The sequence below is a fragment of the Neofelis nebulosa genome, chromosome 4 (assembly GCF_028018385.1).
Source record: "Neofelis nebulosa isolate mNeoNeb1 chromosome 4, mNeoNeb1.pri, whole genome shotgun sequence".
NCBI classification, from domain to species: Eukaryota; Metazoa; Chordata; class Mammalia; order Carnivora; family Felidae; genus Neofelis; species Neofelis nebulosa.
This window is the reverse complement of record NC_080785.1, coordinates 156,703,374-156,724,626: the sequence shown is the minus strand read 5'-3', so window position 1 is coordinate 156,724,626 and position 21,253 is coordinate 156,703,374. Positions and strand designations below refer to the sequence as shown.

Here is a 21,253-nt window from a genome sequence, read left to right as displayed (position 1 = left end):
TCAGTGACCAAAGGGACCCCCTTCGGGGGGTTGGGGGGGACTTACAGAAAACAACAATAAAGGATTGGGGGGTGGACGGGGCAAATGGGGCCTGCTGAGCGGGGTGGGGGAGGGGAGGGGGCATGCCTCAATGGGTTCCCGGGGCTCCAATACCCCCACTCTGCTGAGCCTGATTCCCAGGTGGGGAAACTGAGGCACAGGGATCAAATGACTTGCCCAAGCCCCTCCAGCCATGATGGGGCAGGCAGAGGACCCCGAAGTCCTTGGTAAAAGGTTTTGGGGGGGGCGTCCCCTCTTCCTGCTCTCCTTTCGGAGGACAAAAGGAGCCTCCTCCACTTCATGGCTCCAGATGTGGACATACGACCAGGTCCGGCCAATTGGAGCCTTTTGTGACCACAGACTCAGGGATTGGTTCAGGAGTAGGCATGTGACTCTGACTGGGCCAATCGTGCTGGGACTTTGGGGGGGTTCCCAGAGTTGCTGATAGGCCTGGAGGTGATAATAAAGAGGGGCAGAACAGAGAGTTCCAAGGCCATTGTGGTGGAATCCACAGACACCCCTTCCCTGGAGGGTCCCGGGAGGGCTCCCAGGAGGAGAGGCCACTGGAGTTGGGGTTTTGATGGGTGAAGAGGAGTTCACCAGGGAGGTAGAGAAGGGCATTCCAAGAGAGGGCAGCCGCGGCTGGGCTGTGTTTATCTGCTCCTAGGCACCCCCACGAGCCCCCTAAGAGTGAGACCACCTCTTTGCCGGCAGCCTTGTTGGCAGCTGACGTTCCATTAACGTTTGTGGTGTAGGTGGCCCTTGTCTGGGGACGCAGATGAGTGAGATGGGTGGGCAGTGAATGGGAGAATGGGATTCAGGGGGCCAGAGAGCCCAGGGCCGGGGCAGGGTGGCCCCGGGGGGCCTGGGAACAGCACCGCGGTCCCAGGCAGGAGGGGGCTCTTCCCGTTTCCCCGTCTGTGAGCCCCCAGTCCTGGGCATGGCCCTCCAAGGGGAGGCAGGTGGGGGCCTCTGCCTTCCTGTGCGACCCTGGGATGGTGACGGCACGTCTCCGGGCCTCAGTTTCGTCATCTGGAACCTGACTTCGCGGTAGGACAGGGTCAGTACCGGGCACAGAAGCAACACCAGGTCTGCGGGACCGGATGGGGTGTGCTGAGCCAGTGGAGGAGGGGCTGGGCCGTCCAACACATTCCCTCAGCAGTTCCTGGCCTCTTTGAAAACAGGAAGCTGGCTCTCAAGGGAGCCCCCCAGCAGCGCTTCCTGAGCCTCCTCATGACGTGTGCTGGGGGGGAGGGAGGGGGGGCGCGGTGCGGGGGGGGCCGTGCACGCACATGCGTGTTTGCAGGCGGCCTGGAGATGAGTGAAGCCCACCAACGCGTGCACACGTGTCTGCGTGTCAGCTTTGTCCGTGGAGTTACCCGGGAGCACGTGCCCATGGTGCGTGTGCCTGAATGTGGGTTTGCACACGTCGGCCAATACGGGAAGCAAACGCGGGCTGGTGGGTGCATTTGTGAGTCTGGGTCTAGGTGGCGGGCATCGGTGTCTATCCGCAGTGGGGACCGGGGAGTGCTGGCGGGAGCTAGCCAGTGGGGGAAACACCTAAGGGTCAGTGACGGTCTGGAGTCAGCCATGGGGGCCAGAGGGGGCCAAACTGGGGCCTCCTCACGCCATGTTCCTGAGAGGCTTTTCACTTGCCGGCAAACTTCTACTCATCCTTCAAAACCCCATCTCGCCTGGGTGGCTCAGCGGGTTGGGCATCCGACTTCGGCTCAGGTCACGATCTCACGGTTCGTGAGTCCGAGCCCTGCGTCGGGCTCTGCGCTGACAGCTCGGAGCCCGGAGCCTGCTTTGGATTCTGTGTCTGCCTCTCTCTCTCTCTGCATCCCCTCCTCTCAAAAATAAATAAACGTTAAAAAAATTATAATAAGAAAACCCCATCTCAAATACCCCTTTTTTCTAAGCCAGTCCTGATACCATGGGCTGAGGGCATTTCGTGTCTGGCCATGTCTATCCCCTCTGGATGCTGAGGGGCATTGCCAGGAACACAGGGCCATGTTCCCCACATGCTGACTTTCTGGAGTTGGCCCAGATTCCTTTGCCATACCTGATCCCCAGGCCTGTGGGCTTTCTGGCCTTGGCCCACAGCAGTTCAATGCCAGTCTGCTCTGTCTGTAGGATGGACCAGAGGTTTTCCAAGGCCCAGGCCATGTGATGGGGGTTTCTCGCTGGTGTCTCAGTGTGCCAGCCCCAGGGCCGCCATGGGGGCTTTGAAACAAGGCTCAGATCCCATCCCTCACGCCCCCTCCCCCAAAGCCCACCAGGCCCTCTGTGGCCTCGCCCCGCAGCCTCTATCACCACAGATTTAGGCCTACCTCAGGGCCTTTGCACTGTTCCTTCTGCTCAGAGAGCTCTTCCCTCACTCCTTACCTTCTCCTCCTTGATCTAAGTTCAAGGCCCCTCAGCCTCCCTGACCAAAGCTGCTGTTCTCTCAACCCCTCCCTTCCGCCTCTGGCAATTCATAATTACGACATATCGGTGGCTTCATGGCCATCCTCCACCTCTCCTCTGTAATGGGACCTCCAAAAGGAGGGGGCGGGGCATAACACCCCTCCCCCAAATGGGAGAGTTTCCCAGCATCGTGTCTCACCCTTTCCTTCCAGACTGGGCCTAGAAGTTTCCTCATTCCGGCTGTATCAGCCAACAGCAGAGATGGGAAATCCCAGGGAAGGAGAGGCGGCGTCCCCGTGTCCAGGCAGAGCATACTCCTCCCCCCACGTGGCCAGAGCTCCACCTCACCTGCGGGAGAACATCCGGCTCTTAGGCTCGGAGTTCAAGGTCCAGCCCGCGTATGGCAAAACCCTTCCTCTTCCTTTCCTTAATTCTCAGCTGCTGTCAGAGACCAACTATTTGCTGCACTGAGCATGTCAGCACATCGGGCTGAGTACAAAGGAAGGGACTCGTTTGCACGGTATATGAACATTGCGGACCGATGAACTCATAGTCCGCACAGTACGTAAACGCCGTTGCTTGCTGGCTACTGACAGCCGGCGCAGAGAACAGAGGCTGCCCAAGCGCTTAGATCAGGGGTGGACAAACTTTTGCTATAAAAAGTCACAAAATATGGGGCACCCGGGTGGCTCAGTCGTTGGAGCGTCCGACTCTCGATCTCAGCTCAGGTCTTGATCTCAGGGTCAGTTTGTTTTGCTTTGTCTTTTTTTTTTTTTTTAATTTTTTTTTTTAACATTTATTTATTTATTTTTGAGACAGAGAGAGACAGAGCATGAACGGGGGAGGGGCAGAGAGAGAGGGAGACACAGAATCGGAAGCAGGCTCCCGGCTCTGAGCCATCAGCCCAGAGCCCGATGCGGGGCTCGAACTCACTGCGAGATCGTGACCTGAGCTGAAGTCGAACGCTTAACCGACTGAGCCACGCAGGCGCCCCTGTTTTGCTTTGTCTTTAAAGTGTGTTTATTTTGAGAGAGGGCGTTCGCATTAGCAGAGGAGGGGCAGAGAGGGGGAGAGAGATTGGGAATCCCCAGCAGGCTCCCTGTTCCACGCTGAGCCCGACGCGGGGCCGGACCTCATGAACCCCGAGAGCCCGTGGCCCAAGCCAAAATCAAGAGTCCGCCGCTTAACCCGCTGAGCCACCCAGGCGCCCCTCAGGGTCATGACTTCAAGCCCCACGTTGGGCTCCATGTTGGGCCTGAAACCTACTTTAAAAAAATAACATAGGGGCGCCTGGGTGGCTCTGTCGGTTGGGCGACCGACTTGGGCTCGGGTCACGATCTCACGGTTCGTGAGTTCGAGCCCCGCATCGGGCTCTGCGCTGACAGCTCGGAGCCTGGCCAGCCGTTCCCTTGAAAGCAGCCATAAACAATACACAAATGAGGGGGGCGTGGGCAGTGTCCCAATAAAACTTTATTTACATAGTTTGGAATTTCATATAGTTGTTGTGTGTCCGGAAACCTTCCTTCGGCACGTTTGTAATCATTGCAAAAGTGCAAAAGGCAGGTCTAGCGTGTGTGTGACCAAAGCTACATCGTTTGCCAGCCCCTGGATGAGACCTTCAGTGGGCAACAAAGTATCGGGAGTGGTCGTCTTACAAACACTGGAGCTCTGCTTAAAGGATTGCAGGTCGCCAGCGACGAAATTTTAGAGCAGGGTAGATGCTTAACAGCGTCTGACCCCTGACAGGCGACAGGTATCACGCTTGATGTTTACGAAGCATTAGATCGGAGCAAGTGAGGGTGGCTCCCTGGGTGTCAGGACCCAGTTTAAGTTGGACCCAGCCCCCCCTCCCCCCAGCACCATGCGGACAAAACGGGGCGCCGCCTGCCCATTCTCAGAACACTGTTTACCAAGTATCAAGTGACAGGGGCTGGCGGCCGGGTATCGAGTCACAGGGCAGTCACACTGAGGCTTGGGCGCTGTGACGATGTCTCCAGACACCAGCTGTTTACAGTGACATGAGACTGGCTGTTTACAGGGGACCAGCTGACCTGCTTCCGGATGCCAGAGCCCAGATGGCCGGTGGGACGGGCTCCTCTGCAGGTGTTTGCAGAGGGCCCAGGTCCTGGGGACCCCCCCCCCCCCCGTCCTGCGGCTGCCTCCAGCAGCAGGAGTGGGGATGAGGAGAGAGCTCGTGGCGAGGCGAGGCGAGGCGAGGCTTTTGCTCGCTGAGGACACCCATGCTCATCCCTGCTCTTTGGGGGCAGGAATTCAGCCTTGCGGGGCATCAGGTTCCGCGGTCTGGCCGCCACTCTCTCTCTGCTCATTCCTCGCTGCGCCACCTTGCGCACATCGCTTCGCTTATCTGAGCCTTCACTTCTCTATCTGTAAAATGGGCAGGGCGATGGATCAAGGTGGCCAAATAAAATACAGGATACCCAGTTAATATGGAATTTCCGGGGCGCCCGGGTGGCTCCGTCGGTCAAGCGGCCGACTTCGGCTCAGGTCATGATCTCAGGGTTTGTGAGTTCAAGCCCCGCGTCGGGCTCTGGGCTGACAGCTCGGAGCCTGGAGCCTGCTTCGGATTCTGTGTCTCCCCATCTCTCGGCCCCTCCTCTGCTCGTGCTCTGTCTCTCTCTGTCTCTCAATAATGAATAAATGTTAAAAAAAAAAAAAAAATTAAAAAAAAAAAAAGAATTTCAGACAACCAGCCAATACATTTTAGTAGGAGTATGTCCCAAATGCTGCATGGAATATACTTATGCTAAAAAAAAAAAAAAAAAAAAAAAAAACCCACACACAAAACAAACAAGAAAACAAGGTGTTTATCAAATATGCCTCTCCTATGATGAAGTCTCCCTGATAGGAGGTTGTGAAGGTCTTGAGGGGATCACAGGCCGGGCACAGAGAAAGGGCCTGATGCATCATCGGACTGACGTTCACTGTCCCTACCTCCCCCAGGAGCTCACAGGGATGAGCCCAAGTGAGGTCTGCTGATTAGCTCATAAATGCATCATGTGCCTCTGGGGAGCAGGGCCTGGGTGACAAGAATGATGCCATTATTCAAGAGTTTCACTAGGATGTCAGCAAGAGGCTCTGCACCACGGGAAGGAGAGGATTTCTTCATTCATAGCGTGTCCCAGCACCTAGATGCTCTGAAGGGCTCAGCAGAGTTGTTGGGTGAAAACAAGAAGACATTCAATAAATAATTGTTGAACTCCATGTTTGATCCCATCATTCTTTATTGAGTACTTACTGTATGCCAGGCGCTCGAACCCATGCGTGCCCAGGGCTCCCCATCAGCAAGGGAGATGGGTATTAATACAGTCATCAGGGGTGCCTGGGTGGCTCAGTCGGTTGAGCCTCCGACTTCGGCTCAGGTCATGATCTCGTGGTTCGCGGGTTCGAGCCCCGCGTCGGGCTCTGTGCTGACAGCTCGGAGCCTGGAGCCCGCTTCAGTTTCTGTGTCTCCCTCTCTCTCTGCCCTTCCCATGCTCACACTCTGTCTCTCTCTGTCTCAAAAATAAATAAACATTAAAAAAATTAAAAAAAAATACAGTCACCAGCATAAACGCAAAATTATAACTTGGACAAGACCTGCCAAAGGGAGATATGCAGTGCTAGTAGGATCCAGAGGGTCCTGAGTAGGGCCCAGAGGGGCTTTCTGGGGGAGTGACACTTTATGGGGACCTGGAGGAAGAGATTCCAAACATGGCACAGAGAATCCTAGGTAGTGGGCACAGCCTGTGCAAAGGTCCTGGGGTGAGAGCGAACGTAATTTCGGGGGCTGGCTTCGTGCCACCCCCAGCTCCCTTTGACAATTTGCAGGCTCCAACAGATAGTCAAGGCTAAGTTTAAGATGGTCGGGGTCTCCCGGCGAGTGGAGCAGGATGTGATGCCCTCAACCACCCACAGCGGGGGAAGGACAAAAGTCTGGGCACATCCTCAGCCAGAGGGGTGGGGAGGAGCAGGTGAGGTGAACGGCGCCCAGCAGCACCGCCTCTGCCCTGGAATTTCCTGAGCTACTTGCCGGCCCAGTCCACCCTCCTCGCCCACATTGCCATAGCCACTTCCCAGGGCACAGAGCAGCAGGATCGAGACCAGGCCACAAGCCACTGCTGGGTGGAGTCAGGAGGCAGAGAGAAGAGTTCTGGGACGCCCAGCTGGGAACTCTCAGGACTGAGAACCAGAGCCGGGATGGCAACAGTAGCAATCACAATAATAAGAGCTGCTAAGGCCTAAAAGTGCCCCGCTGAGTCCTGGCAGGGAGATTTAACAGCCACAAGAGCCCCAGCAGGCTGGTTCCGGAAGTATCCCCGTTTTACAGACAGAGAGACTGAGACTCAGAGGGATGTAGCTACTGGTTGAGGGCTCCCGGTGACCCCGGGATGTGGCAAAGCTTCATTCAGGCTCCTACGACAATAACTACCACGGAATGGGGGCTTAAACAGCAGACAGGTACTTCTCACAAGTCCGGAGGCTGGGAAGTCCAAGATCGGGATGCCGGCAGATCTGGTGTTTGGTGAGGGACGAGTCTTGGTTTGTGGACACCTGCCTTCTGTCTGTGTCCTCACATGGCAGAAAGCAGGGAGAGGGAGCAAGCTCTCTTGTGTCCCTTCTCATAAGGGCACTAATCCCATCGTGGGGGCTCCACTATCGTGACCTAATCGCCGCCGAAAGGCACCCCCCCCCCCCCCGCTTCTAACGCCATCACACTGGGGATCGGGGTTTCAATTTATGAACTTGGGAAGGGACGCAAGCATTCAGTCTATAGCAACACCCGCATTTCCTTTTTATCCTCGCTGTTGAGGGGCTGACATCAGGGCCCATTGGACCCTCCGGGCCATTTGTCTCTAGCCTCATTAGTACTGGCCATAAAATGGGACTTTGGCCAATTGCCAATATCCATAGGAAGACCTTGACCCCGGGCTCCTGAGCCCACTCTGGGCTCAGCCCAGGGGGACTATGGCAGGAGATGTTTCCATCTCCCGGTTGAATCTGTAACTCGCCGTGTCCAGTTGGTAAAGGCAAATGTGTACATGCAGTATCTGTTACTTACTGTATACCTGGGGGAGGGGATGGGCTGCCATGGGGCCGATGGAACTTTCTGGGTGATGGAAATATGATATCCAGATTGACAGTTTCAGGATTTATGCATTTGCCAAAACACATCCAACTGTACTTTACTGGGTTTTGGTTTTTTTTTTTTAATTTTTTTTTTAACATTTATTTATTTTTGAGACAGAGAGAGACAGAGCATGAACAGGGGAGGGGAAGAGAGAGGGAGACACAGAATCCGAAACAGGCTCCAGGCTCTGAGCCGTCAGCACAGAGCCCGACGCGGGGCTCGAACTCGCGGACCACAAGATCGTGACCTGAGCCGAGGTCGGCCGCTTGACCGACTGAGCCACCCAGGCGCCCCTGGGTTTTATTTTTTAACGTTTATTTATTTATTTCGAGAGAGAGAGAGAGAGAGAGCGCTCAGGAAGGGGAGGGGCAGAGAGACGGAGAGAGAATCCCAAGCAGGCTCTTCGCCATCAGCACAGAGCCCAACTCTGGGCTCGATCCCACGAACCACGAGATCATGACCTGAGCTGAAATCAAGAGTCGGACGCTTCACCAACTGAGCCACCCAGGCTCAGTACGTGAGCCACGTACTGAATTCTATTGTATGGGAGTTATGCCCTAACAAAGCTGACCTTTAACACAGCTATATGATATTTTATTTTAAGACCAGTTGCGGAAAGGCAACATCATAACAAAATTCACATGCTTTTATACAAAGTCTTCTGTTTGGGGAACTTGAGTTATTTGCTGTACCTACGGAAGGACGTCAAATGCTATCTCGCTATAGACTCTAGCTGTCCAGACGTGCCTGGTAATGTTCCCTTCCTCCCTTCGGAATAAAACGCATCTGTATTTTAAATCATGTCGACCCTAAGGTGCTATCTGCAAAGCCTTGGTGAAATACACACGAACATACTGTTACATAGACACCGAAAAGAAGATAAAAGCAGTCAGTCTAGGCTGGGAGATGTCACAGCTGTCAAAGCCCCACACCCAGACGCTGCCTCCGTTTCCCCATCTGTGCAATGGCGTAATAACCTCCTTGGGATTCTCTCTCTCCCTCTCGCTGTCTCTGCCCCTCCCCCGCTCACACGCGCTCCATCTCTCTCTCAGGATAAACAAAAATAAAATAAAATAAAAATAAATCCTAGATTGGATTTGGTATCCTTTGCCCTGTCTGCTGTACGTGTTTGCTTTATGCTGACGTAAATCAACACAACGGGTGGACCGCGATTCCCACCGTTGTCCAAGTGCCTGAGTTGTTCGTCTACACGGCAGGCTTCCTTGCAGGGTGCGGGCCAACCCAGTGAGGTGGCGTTCAGCAGCACCGCCTCAGCCATGCCCAGTGCGCAGCCGCCCCTTGACAAGGTCCACTCGTGGTCCTGCTTCTCTTCTAGAACAATCTTGGGGGTGCTGAGGAGCCCAGGCTGGTGCCTTGAGACCCCGGAGCCCCTGGGGTCACCAGGAGGTTGGATTCAGGGTGACCAGTGGAGGAGCTCATGGCCCTGGGGCGGGGTGGGAGGCTTTGGGGACCCAGCAATGTGGCTCCCAGGATGAGGGGAGGGAGTTAACCGGTGGGGCAAGGCAGCCAGGCCCAGGTTGGGCTCAGCGTGTATAACTTTGGCCCCTTTCAAAGTCCAGCCCGTCAACCATTCCCTGGAGGTTCGACAGCGTGGCTCATCCCACTCAGACTGGAGGCCCAGAGGTAGATGCAGGAGACGGGGGAGGTGAGACAGGGGACCCAGTCCACCTGTGAGAGAGACAGACAGATGGGGGAGAGACGGGGAGAGAGGGTCTCAAGGGTGATTTTGATTTTGGAGCTGGGCTCATCCTGTAAGACCCATCTCAAGTCTCGGATGAGAAGCATGACCCTGGGATTAGCAGGAACCTCCTAAGGTCGAGGGGGAAGGAGTGTCATGGAACTGAGGTCAGTGCCTCCTGGGTCACTGTGCGTCTGGGGACGGGCCCATGGGTCACTGTGCATTCTTGACTTCAGGGCATGTTTGAAATTTTCCATAACACAAGGCATTTTTAAATGATCTCTGGAAAAAATAAATAAATACATAACATGATCTCTGGGCTCCTGGGTCTGATCCCAGGCCTGATGTCCAGGATCGAGGGAAATCTCAGCTCTTCCTGGAGCAAAGCCCAGTGGCGCCAGAGTGGGGGATGTCTAGAAAACTCCGAGAATGCCCCAGGCCTGAGACAGAGGCGCCAGGCCGCCTCAAGAAGGCGGCTGGGAATTCTGCTGCTGGCATCCCCCTGCCATTGCAGAAATATGTGATGTGCACCCCTACACCTGCCAGCTCCGAGGCTGGAGTGACCAGAGCAGTGACTCCTTCATCCCTGGGGAGGCACTTGCAATATAAGGAATGACCGCCCTTCCATGGGCTGCCTTCCTGGGAGACGCTGGGGGGAAGGCCGGACAGGGGAGAGGTGGGGAGTGAGAGGTGACAGCCCGAGTTTTAGGGGACCTGGGGATTTCATCTCATTCCCTGAGACTGGGGGAGTGGGGCTGGCCTTATGACTGATGTCGCTGAGGAAGTGGGCTGGAATCCAAACGACCAGATCTGGAGAAACCCATCATTTCACCAGGAAAAATCTCTGAACCATGACCTCCACCAAGAGTGGGAACAGAGGACAGATAGCTTAAAATGAACTTGTCGTGCACCCCAAAACACATGAGGGCAGATGCCGGCCATGTGAAAATCGGTCCATCCAAAAACAAACAAACAAAGAAACAAAACAGCTCGGCGGTATCGAGAATATAATAGAGGAAGGAATGATCTGGTGAAACAGATCAAGTGGAGGCCTCCCTACATTGGAAAGAGAAATAAATGAAATAAATGGGGCTCTCGACCCTTCGGGGAAACAGAAATGGCTCTTAAGAGATGCTAAAGAAGCAACAGGGATGGTGGGTGTACCATATTCATGGACAGGGAGGCTGAGGCTTAAAAGATGCAGATTCTCCCCATCTGAAGGTCTGTTTTGTCTCCCCACCCCCCTTCTGAAGTTTTAACACAACCCCATCCAAAGTCACAACACGGGCTTTCCCTCAGGAGCATGATAAGGTGACACAAAAATTGACCGGGAAGAGCAGAGGGTTGCAAATAGTCAGAATACTTATACAGAAGAACAGGGTGGTGTTACCTGTCCTACCAGCTATGGGGACCCATGACAAAGCTTGTAATTAAGTCAGAGGGATACTGGCACAGGCAGGGACACGTTGACCAATGGATTGGAATTAAATGCCCACGGTCACCCTATGGAGGTCAGGAATTGGCTCCAAGACAGAGAGGATCTATCTCAGCAGCGGGGAGGGGAGATTATTGTCTAAAAGAATCTGTAAAGTGAGAGTCTATGTTGAAAACAATTCAGGTAGTTCTGTCTGCCCACGGGTCCTGTCCCCGTGCTCTAATAAAACCACTTTTCTGTACCAAAAAAAAAAAAAAAAAAAAAGCCCAAACAATTCAGTTGGGTCCCTATGTCACATCACACACAAAACTGTCTCCGGCTCCAGGCTCCAGTCTCCGTTTCCATCTCACATGGCCTTCTCTTCTGTCTCAGCTCTTCCCCTCCTTTCTCTTATCTTCCAAGGACACTTGGCATTGGATTTAGGGCCCACCCTAAACCAGAAAGATCCTATCTCAAGATCTTTACCTTAATGACATCTTTACCTTAATGACAGAGACCCTATTCCAAATAAGGCCGCATTCACAAATTCCAGGTGGACCCGTCTTTTGGAGGACACCAGGCAGATCGCTTCGGGGGACCCTTGGTCTTAAGCTCATATCAGAACACAGTGAACATCCGTTAGCCTGAGGTCCACAAGGTCATGTACCTGTTGCCTCCAATCCTTGCTCGCCTCGATGTCCCCAGCTTCCGGCAAGGGCTTGGCCCACAGCAGATTGGAGAGGATTCCAGAGCGGTGAAGCGAATAGATTCAGGCTCACGACAGCCAGGGTTGAAGTCCTAGCCCCTCAGAGCAGCAACCTGATCTCTCTGTGCCTCAGTTGCCCATAAAGTAAAGCCGATAATGATCTTCTTGGACAATGCTGGGTTGTGCCCCACCCCCTCACAAAAAAGAGATGTCTACCCACAACCTGAGAATGTGACCTTAAAGGGTGTGAAAGCAAAGCCACAGGCCCAAGATAGTGTCCCTTAGGCCAAAAAGGGGCTTAATACCTAACCTAATTGCAAATTCAACCTCCCTGAGAATGTAAGTCTTAACCAGTCAGCCAGGAATTTTCTTTCTTTCTTGTTTTTTAATTTTTTAAAATTATTCATTTTTGGGAGAGAGAGCGCGTGCGAGGGAGGGTCAGAGAGAGAGGGAGACCCAGAATCCGAAGCAGGCCCCAGGCTCTGAGCTGTCAGCACAGAGCAAACCCATGAAAGGTGAGATCATGAGCCGAGCCGAAGTTGGACGCCCAACTTACTGAGCCACCCAGGCGCCCCAGCCAGGAATTTTCAATCTGCACCAATGAGGGATCAGTTGTGGGCCCTGTCCGTGCCCCCCAAAGGAAGATGAGGGAACCCACCTAATAAGACTCCTTGGTCCTTCTCACTTAAGGTGACTTGGCCTGGAATAACCCTTTCTTTTCTTTTGCTAATAACTTTCTAGCCCCACCCTCCTTCTGGTAAAAACCTTCCATTTTTTGACAACTCCTCCGAGCTCCCCTCCAGCCACTAGGTGCGATGCTGTCCCATTTGTGCCCGGCCTGATTAAAAAAAAAATTTTTTTTTAAACATTTATCTATTTTTTGAGAGACAGAGGGACAGTGTGAGCGGGGGAGGAGCAGAGAGAGAAAGACACAGAATCCGAAGCAGGCTCCAGGCTCTGAGCGGTCAGCACAGAGCCCGCTGCGGGGCTCGAACCCATGAGCCATGAGATCGTAACCTGAGCCGAAGTCGGACGCTTAATCGACTGAACCACCCAGGCGCCCTGTGTCTGGCTTGATAAAGGCAGTTAGATCTTCTACTCGGTCCAATTTTTGTTCTTTAACAAGGGTCACTGGAAACATAATGAGCTTTGGATCTGGAGACAAGAGCTTCGGGGACTCGGGTTAAGGGACAGAGAAGAAGACAGAGACAAAGGCCACGTGCACGTGGACATAGAGGCAGACATCGGCAGACAAGGAACCCCACGGGAAGCCAGGAGACAGACCTGGGTTGGGCACTCCCTCTGAGCCCCCAGGAGGAACCCACTTCGCCACCACTTGGGTTCCAGGCCTCCGGCCCCCTGGGCTGTGTGAGAACAAGTTTTTTGAAATGTGGCAGGTTCACGGTCATCTGTTCCAGCCCCAGGAAGCTCAGACTTTGCCTTATAGCATTGTCTGAGGGGGTGATGGGATGAACACAGCAAGCACTTAATATATGCTCCGCAGGAGAGTAAAATGTGCTAATTCAGCAAAGCGTGAAGTCATTGTTGACTGTTGATTGAATGAGTGATCAAAGCTCGGTGGGGATGAGGGCTCCGTGCACTCCCACGCCCCTGGCTCCCCTGCCCACACGGTCCCCAGACCCCTGACCTCCCCTCGGCCCAGGGTTGCCCTGCCTCCCCTGAGCAGACAGGTTGATCAGCCCCGAGCAGCCAGCAGTCGGTGGGGCAGCAAACCTCCCCAGGCCTCAGGCGGTTGGAGCCAGACGCTATTTGCAAATCTGCAAATCGAGCAAATCGAAACCGGGACTGAGGCTTTGGGCACCCACTTGTGAAACCAGCCGCTGCTGTTTCCTCCCTGTCAGAAAGTCCCCCAGTGAGGGGACATGGGGAGGGGCAAGGGGAGTGGAGGAGGGCTGACTGTGTTCCCAGGGGACCTTGGGAAGTAACGGCACCTTTTTGCTTTGGTTTACCCATCTGCGACTGGGTGGGGGCAGGGGAGGGATCTGCGGGCTCCTGGTTGGAGACGTGGGAGTCGGGGACGCTGGGTAAGTGACTTCACCCCTCTGAGCCTCAGTTTCCCCATGTGTGAACTGGTGAGACACACACAGCTGCTCTTTCCTTTGGGAGACATGACTCAAATCCGATCACCTGCCTTGAGATCTCCCAGGGTGCCCCACTGCTCTGAAGGTGACGACCAACCCCCTCCCTGTGGCCCCAAAGGCCCCATGAGTCCCACCTCGCTGCTCTCCCCACATGACCTCCCCACGCCACCTCCTCAGAAAGAAACAAATGCATTCCTAGCTCAGGGCTTCCGTCTCCATGCCACCCCTTCCAGGAGGTGCTCATCTGAAAAACTCTGCCACATCTGGCCAAGTGTCCTACTCCATTCATTCGACCCATCTCCCTCCCTGCCCCCAGGCCATAAATCCCACCAAGGGATATGTCCCCATCATCCTCAGCCCTGTCCCCAGCCCCTAGCCCAGGCCCTGGCACACAGTAAGCGCCTGGTAAATGGCTCTCATTAAGAACGTGATTAAGCACATTGGCTTGACATTGCTGTGAACAAAACACAGACTCCTGATGGCATGTGGGCGGACCTCCGAGCTGAGACCTGAAGGAGGTGACGGAGACATATGGGTGTCTTGGGAGAGACTGTCGCGGGCAGAGGCACGGCCTGTGCAAAGGCCCTGGGGCAGGAGAGTGCCTGCCGTGGAGGAGTTTCCCAGAGGCCCATGTGGCCTGAGTGGAGTGAGAGTTGTGTTAGAGTAAGCAGTTCGTTAGGCTTTAACAGGATGTCTGAAGGCCAGCAAAGTGTGAGTCACGGTCAGTTATGGGGAAAGTCAGAGGTCTGTCCTGGCAGCCCGCCAAAACAAAGCCACAAAAAGCCGGATCAAACCAGACAGGCCCAAGACAACAACAACAACAACAAAAGTGCAAAGCCCTGCTCCCCCCAAAATCCCCTCCCCGAGAAATAAATATTCCACCCCCTCGTTAACAACTGTCAATAAAGGCTAGAGGCCCAAACCCCAGGCCTAGCAGCTCTTCCTTGAGCCTGCCTGCTCTCACCTCTCAAGAGTGTACTCTCGCTTGAATTACACGTTCCTTCTTGAACCACTCAGCCGTTATGCCTGGTCTGTCCTCGAATTCTTTCGCGCAAAGGAGACCAAGAGCCTCTGGCAGCATCCCGGGGTGCAGCTGGATGGAGGCCGCAGGACCCGGGGTTCTCCCCAGCCTCCCTGCCAACAGTTGGAAGGAAGTGGGAACCGCAAGGCCAGCAGGGTCCTGGGGCTATGAGAAGGCCTTTGGCTCTTACCCCATGGAAGGTGGGAGCCATAGAGGGTTCTGGAGAAAGGCAGGACGAGTCTGACCCTGGCTACATGGAGGGAAGGTTCTATGGGGGCTGAGAGCAGAAGCACGGAGACCAGGGAGGCAGTGCCTTGCTGGTTATAGGGACAGATTCTGCTGGGGTTGGACCAGAATCTGGGGAGAAAGCGTCGGGCTTAGGAGCAGTTTTGCGGGAGAATGGAGAAGAGAATAATGGGCCTGTTTGAGCCCATCTCACAGGGAGGTAAACTGGGGATCTGGGAGCAGAGGGATGTAGGTAAAGGAGAGGCTGAAAGGGAAAGAGGGAAGTTAAGAGGTGGCCAGGGTCTGGGACGGAGATTCGGGGCCTCCCCAGACTCACCAGGGCTGGTACAGACACCATGCTTCCATCTCTGATTTTCTCTAGAATTTCAATCTTGACAGAGGGAAGAGGCTCACCTCTTACGGTTGACGATAGGCCCGACCCAGCTTCCCACAGGCTCATTTACTCCCCTCAGCGGCTCTGAGACCAGGGTACCATCTTTTACAGAAGGGGAAACAGAGGCGCAGACAGATGAACCCATCACGCAGGTGGATGAGTGGCAGAGGAGGGGTTTCGAACCCAGGATGTCAGGCTCCAGACCCTGTTGTTGGGATGGCGCTCTGCCTGGGGAGGGGGCGGCGTCATCCAATGTCCCACCCTGGAACGTGTTATTTAGTACCCGGCTTCAGATGGGGTTTTTGTGGTTGTGGGATTGTTCATTCATTCCTAGCCACCTTCAGGTTCCTGCCTTGTGCAGGTGAAGTCCAAGGCCCCAGCTTGGGAAGGTCTAGGCCCGACACAGATACTCCTAGTTCCATAGAGTCTAGGCCGGGAGGAGTTACCCAGAGCTGGGGGTCCCCAAGGGCCTGGGGGCTTCCTGAAGAAGGGACCCTCAGCCTGAGACTCCCTTCCTGAGCCCCCCCCCCCACCATTACGATGAAAGGCAGGGAGCTCGGGGCCAATGGGGGCACTTCCTGGGCGGAGGTTCCACCTCAGACCCTGCTTCTAGCCGCCCCCCCCCCCCCCCCCAGCTCCTGGCTGGCACCAGGCCACCTCCAGTGCCACCGCGACATGACTTGGGCCACCCACCAGGCCACAGCCACTGGGAAACCAGCTGCGGGAGGTGAGGGTGTCGCTGTCCAGCCTGCCCCGGGGGGGGGGGGGGGTGGGGGGGGGAACCATTTACAGCGACTATTTATGGGGCAGGCCCAGGGGACCGCAGGCTGGAGGACAGCCTGAGAGCCACAGAGCCTGGTGGCTGGACCAGAATGACCAGTCATGCCACTGGGGGTTGGAGGCCCTGGATGAGACTCCTCATGATACAGGCTTCAGTTTCCCCATCTAAAAAAGTCAGGGGAGGGGAGTGGCGGCTGTGTTTAAGGCTGTGGATGCTGGGCTGCTGGGTTTCCTAGGTTTGAGAGGGATTCTGACGCGGTTTGGGTCTCCTGGGCAGCAAGAGAGAGCCCCAGGCTTCCTGGAGCGGGGGCTCCGAGGCCACAGTGAGGACAGATGGGGGGGAGATTAGGATCTGGGCTCGGGAGAGCCTCTTGGACTGAGGGCTGGCGCTGGGTTAGTGCGGGAGATCCCCAGGCAGGCTTGAGGGAGAGGCAGAAGCAGGGAGAGACAGGAACGGATCGAGAGAATGTGAGACAGGGAAATGAAACATGAAAGGGAGAGAAATGGGAAAGATTGATGGGGGGGGGGGGGGGGGGTACGCTCAGGGAGGCACAGACCCTCCCCCCCCTACAAATCCATGGGAAGCTGGAGGCTCGGGACCAGCCCCCTTGTCCACTGGGCCAGAGGAGCCCCTGGGTGGGGCATTAATCTGTGTGCTTTTTTAAATTATTATTAAATATAATTTATTGTCAAATTGGTTTCCATGCAACACCCAGCGCTCCTCCGGACAGGTGCCCTCCTCAGTGCCCCTCACCCACCCTCCCCTCCCTCCCACCCCCATCCACCCTCAGTTTATTCTCAGTGTTTAAGAGTCTTTCATGGTTTGCCTCCTTAATCTCTGTGTGCTGTTGAGCAAACCATGACTTTAATATTATGGTAGATGAGGGGCACCTGGGTGGCTCGGTCGGTTAAGCGTCCAGCTCTTGATTTTGGCTCAGGTCATGATATCGCGGTTTCGTGAGTTCGAGCCCGGCTCCGGGTCCTGTGCTGACGGCTCAGAGCCTGGAGCCTGTTTCAGATTCTGTGTGCCCCCCCCCTCCCCCCCGCCTCTCTGCCCCACCCCTGCTTGTGCTCTCTGTCTTTCAAAAATGAAGCAACGTTAAAAAAAAAAAAATGTGGGGGCGCCTGGGTGGCGCAGTCGGTTAAGCGTCCGACTTCAGCCAGGTCACGATCTCGCGGTCCGGGAGTTCGAGCCCCGCGTCAGGCTCTGGGCTGATGGCTCGGAGCCTGGAGCCTGTTTCCGATTCTGTGTCTCCCTCTCTCTCCGCCCCTCCCCCGTTCATGCTCTGTCTCTCTCTGTCCCAAAAATAAATTAAAAAAAACGTTGAAAAAAAAATGTGTTTTAAAGATTTGCGCGCTCTCTGCCCCTCCCCCCCAAAGTAAATAAATAAACAAACAAACTTCAACAAATAAACACACTTTAAAAAAACATACCGTTGTGGATGATGTTAGCGACAGCTTCACTCTGCTCGCTCTCCACTCTCACAACCCCGAGGGAGGACTAACTACCCCCATTTCACCGATGGAGAAACTGAGGCTCAGAGAAGGGACCCCCCCCCCCCCCCTCGGCTGCACAGCTAGGCTGGGAGCAGAGCCGGGACAGCCCGGTTGCGGGTGCGTGAGACGTTTGTCGGTTGCCTGGGTGACCCCACCCTCACCCCCACCCCCCGCCCAGCCCCCAACCCCAAGGCACATCCGCCGACCGCCCCCTTCCCCCACCAGCCCTCCCGGAGTGTTTTTCTTCCCTCCTCCTGGGTGTTTTGGTTTCGGGCCCCGGAGCGGCCCGGCCGCGTAACAGGCGGTTCCCGCCGGCAGGGTCAGCCCAGGGCTGGCGGGGAGCCAGGAGCAGCGCCAGGGCCAGGGTGGGGAGGACTCAGGGAGCGATCACCGCCCTTGCCCCCCCAAGGGGGTCAGCCAGTTCGGTTTCCCTCTCCCCCTGCCCCCCCCCAACCCGTGTCCCGCTGGCTCCACCTGGACAGCGGGGCCCAGCGTGGTCGCGGCCCCCATCTGTGGCCACGGGGGCCCCCTCGCTGGATGCGGGCGGGTGGCTCTGGGCGGGGTTTCCCGCGTCCTTGCCAAGGTTCCGTGCGCTCTGTTCGTTATTAAACATTGATGGAGGCTGCAGGGTGCCGGCCCAAGAGGCCTCCTAGTTGGGGGAACGAGGGCAGGGCGCAGATGTCCCAACCCCAGTGGGGTGGGGGGTGTTCCGGCCAGGACCAGAGGGAGGGGCTGGGGGCAGGAGGATGGGACAAGTGCCTGGAAGACCGGGAGAATTCTTAGCTATGACACCTAATCACAAGCAACCAAAGGAGTACGTAAATCGGTCTCCATCAAATTAAAAAAACAACAACAAAAATTGACCAAGGTCATTCCTAAGAAAGTTGAAAAGGCAGGGGCGCCTGGGTGGCTCAGTCGGTTAAGCATCCGACTTTGGCTCAGGTCATGATCTTGCAGTTTGTGAGTTCGAGCCCCGTGTTGACAGCCTGGAGCTTGCTTCGGGTTCTGTGTCCCCCCCGCCCCGCCCCCCGCTTGTGCTCTGTCTCTCTCTCTGTCTTTCAAAACTGAATAAACATTAAAAAAAATTCTAAAAACAAAGTTGAAAAGGCAACCCACAGAATGGAAGGAAAATTATCTACAAATCTTGTATCTGACAAGGGATCGATATCCGGAATATATGAAGCACTCTTACAACTCAAAAGGAAACAGACAAATAGCCCGATTAAAAAATAAGGAAAGGAGGGACTTAATGTGACAGCCTGTCAACATTTGAAGATATTGGTACTTGATATCCTGTTAAGGAAAACGTGCCTCCGAATTTTAAGCTGGAGGGGTCACTGGAACAACTTTTCGAAGAGAATCACAACTACGTGATTTTTTTAGATTTTCAGTACATACTAAGAATTGTGTACAAACTGAATTGTCTGTACTGACCCTCAGAACAACCAATGAAAACTCAATTATGAAAAAAAATATGGAAAGCATTCAAATAGATGTTTCTCCGAAGAAGGTCTATAAATGGTCAATAAGCGCATGAAAAGGAGCAGAAAGAAAGAAAGAACAAATGAAAGAAAGGAGGGAGGGAGAGAGGAATGAAAGGGAGGAAGGAAGGAAGAAAGGAAGGAAGGAAGGGGAGAGGAATGAAAGGAAGGAAGGAAGAAAGGAAGGAAGGAAGGAAGGAAGGGGAGAGGAATGGAAGGAAGGAAGGAAGGAAGGAAGGAAGGAAGGAAGGAAGGAAGGAAGGAAGGTGAGTGAATAAATACACAGGGATAACGTCCATGCGATGGAATATTACTCAGCCATCGTAAAGGAATGGAGTTCGGACACACGCTACAACACGGATGAAGCTCTGAGACATTTAGGCTGAGTTTGTTTTGCTGAAGAACACACACGGGAGGCCACGCGTCGTATGATCCCGTTTATATGAAATGTCCAAAGAGACAGATCCATAGAGAGACAGAGAGCAGATTGGCGGGAAGACAGGGAGCCAGGGGCTGGGGGAGGGAGGGGGAGTGACCGCTCACGGGCACAAGGTTTCCTTTGGAGGTGATGGAAATGTTCTGGAATTAGACAAAGGTGACGAGCGCGCAGTATTGCGAAGGCACCAAGCGCCACGGAATTAATTGTTCGTTTTACAAGGGTGATCTGTATGGTGTGTGGACATCTCTTAAAAAAAAAAAAAAAAAAAAGCACTGACAAACAAAAAAAGGAGGAAGGAACAAAGGCACACAGCTGGGGGAAGGGCCAAGGGCCTGGCGTCTGCAGGGTGAGGGCGGTTAAGCGCGAGAGGCCTGGCCACGGCTGTCCTGCATCATCCCTACGGCCCAGGGTCCTCGGGGGCCGCTGATAACCTCAGCCCCATCCTGGCTCAAGGGAGGAGACAGAGAGACAACATCTCTTCCTGACCAAGCGCAGAGGCCCCTGGAGAAACGGAGGAGGGAGGGATCTGGGGAGGTAAACTGAGGCAGCCTATCTCCCTGATGGAGACATGCTTCCTGACTCGAGGCGGAAGCCATGATGAAAGGGAGTCAGATCAAGAGAGACAGAGACAGAGGAGAGGGAGCGAGAGGGGGCCAAGGGCTCCGGAGAGGCCACCTTATCCATTTTCCAGACCAGGACGCTGAGGCCAGCAAGGCTGAGTTGTCTGTTCCTCTGAACAGTAGCAGGACTCACGCATCAACCATCCTGCTCCAGGACACCAACCCCCAGCCTGAGAATAAAACCCATAGGCCCCAGGAGGCAGTAACCTCTATCCCCACCCCCCCCCCACGCCCCCACTCCCCCATCAACCACGCCTGCCTCAGGGCCTTTGCTCTCTCCGTTGTGCTGGCCTCTCTTCACCACTTGACCCTGGTATCACTGCTTCCAGGAAGCCCTCCCTTACCCACTGTTCCCACTTTCACTAGTCGCCGTCACTGTGTCGGGTTTATTATAAGTCCCTGCGTGACGATTACGTGACCATCTGCCTTCCCCACCGCGCCAGAAGCCCCTCGTGACAGAACCAGTTCTGACCTGCGCAGCATAGGGCTTGGCACACAGTAGGTGCTCAACGCGGACTTCGCAAATCAACGGATGAATACAGATGTGAAACGGCATCTGCTACAGTCCTGACTGCTAGAGCTGCTGGGAGGAGCTGAGGGCTGGACATTCGGAGGACCCCAGAATAACGAGTACACACTGGGCGCTCAATAAACACCGGGCTGGGGCTCTGCTAAGCAGGGTGGTCCAACCCAGTGAGGTAGGGACCCCAAGCCAGTGCTCTGAACCCTTTCCTATTATACACACAGGCAAACAGAAACCCAGAGAGGCACCTCCTATAGGTCATTTCCTAGCAGCAGAAACAACTCAAAGTACAAAAAGGGAACTCAAAGTCAACAAAAAGGGAACCTGATGGAGGGAGAAAAAAAAAAAAAAAAATCCCAAGGTGGTGGGTTTCAGGCATGGCTGGATCCAGAGACAAGGGAGTCATCTCACTGGGCTGCTGTCCTCCCTGAAAGCTTCTCTCCCAAGGCAGTTTCAGCCTTCCCCATCGCCCCCCCTCCTGTGGAAGCAGGGTGTCCACTCTCCCCATTCTACAACAAGAAAATTCCAGATGGTGCTCAATAAATGTCCAACTCCTACTCCTTGGACCCAGGGGGGCTGTGCCTCGGTATGGGTTTGTTAACTCCTGGGGCCACCAAACAGGGTGGGTCCAGGACTGGGGCAGCCCCTATGGGGGCGTTTAGTTACCTGGAGGCTTCACTGTGAGGGGTAGGGGTGGGTATCGGGTTCTGGACTTGAGAGGGTAGCTTTGAGCTGCGGCCCAGGTCCCTCTGGTCTTTTTTATGAGGCCGCTGACC

At 54.8% G+C, this 21,253-nt stretch overlaps 1 long non-coding RNA gene across 3 annotated transcripts; it reads right to left on the bottom strand.

Moving 5' to 3' along the window:
• Positions 1-7,905: 7,905 nt before the first annotated feature.
• LOC131510387 (uncharacterized) lies at positions 7,906-17,546 on the bottom strand. 3 transcript variants are annotated; one of them, XR_009261031.1, is made up of 4 exons: positions 17,352-17,546; positions 14,462-15,365; positions 11,357-12,526; positions 7,906-9,265 (listed from the first exon to the last, which is right to left on the bottom strand). It is a non-coding gene; the product is annotated as an uncharacterized LOC131510387 (long non-coding RNA). The 3 variants fall into 3 exon arrangements; XR_009261033.1 differs by lacking the exon at positions 7,906-9,265 and having other exon boundaries at positions 12,194-12,526; positions 14,462-15,361; positions 17,352-17,542; XR_009261032.1 differs by lacking the exon at positions 7,906-9,265 and having other exon boundaries at positions 12,194-12,526; positions 14,462-15,239; positions 17,352-17,541.
• Positions 17,547-21,253: the final 3,707 nt, after the last annotated feature.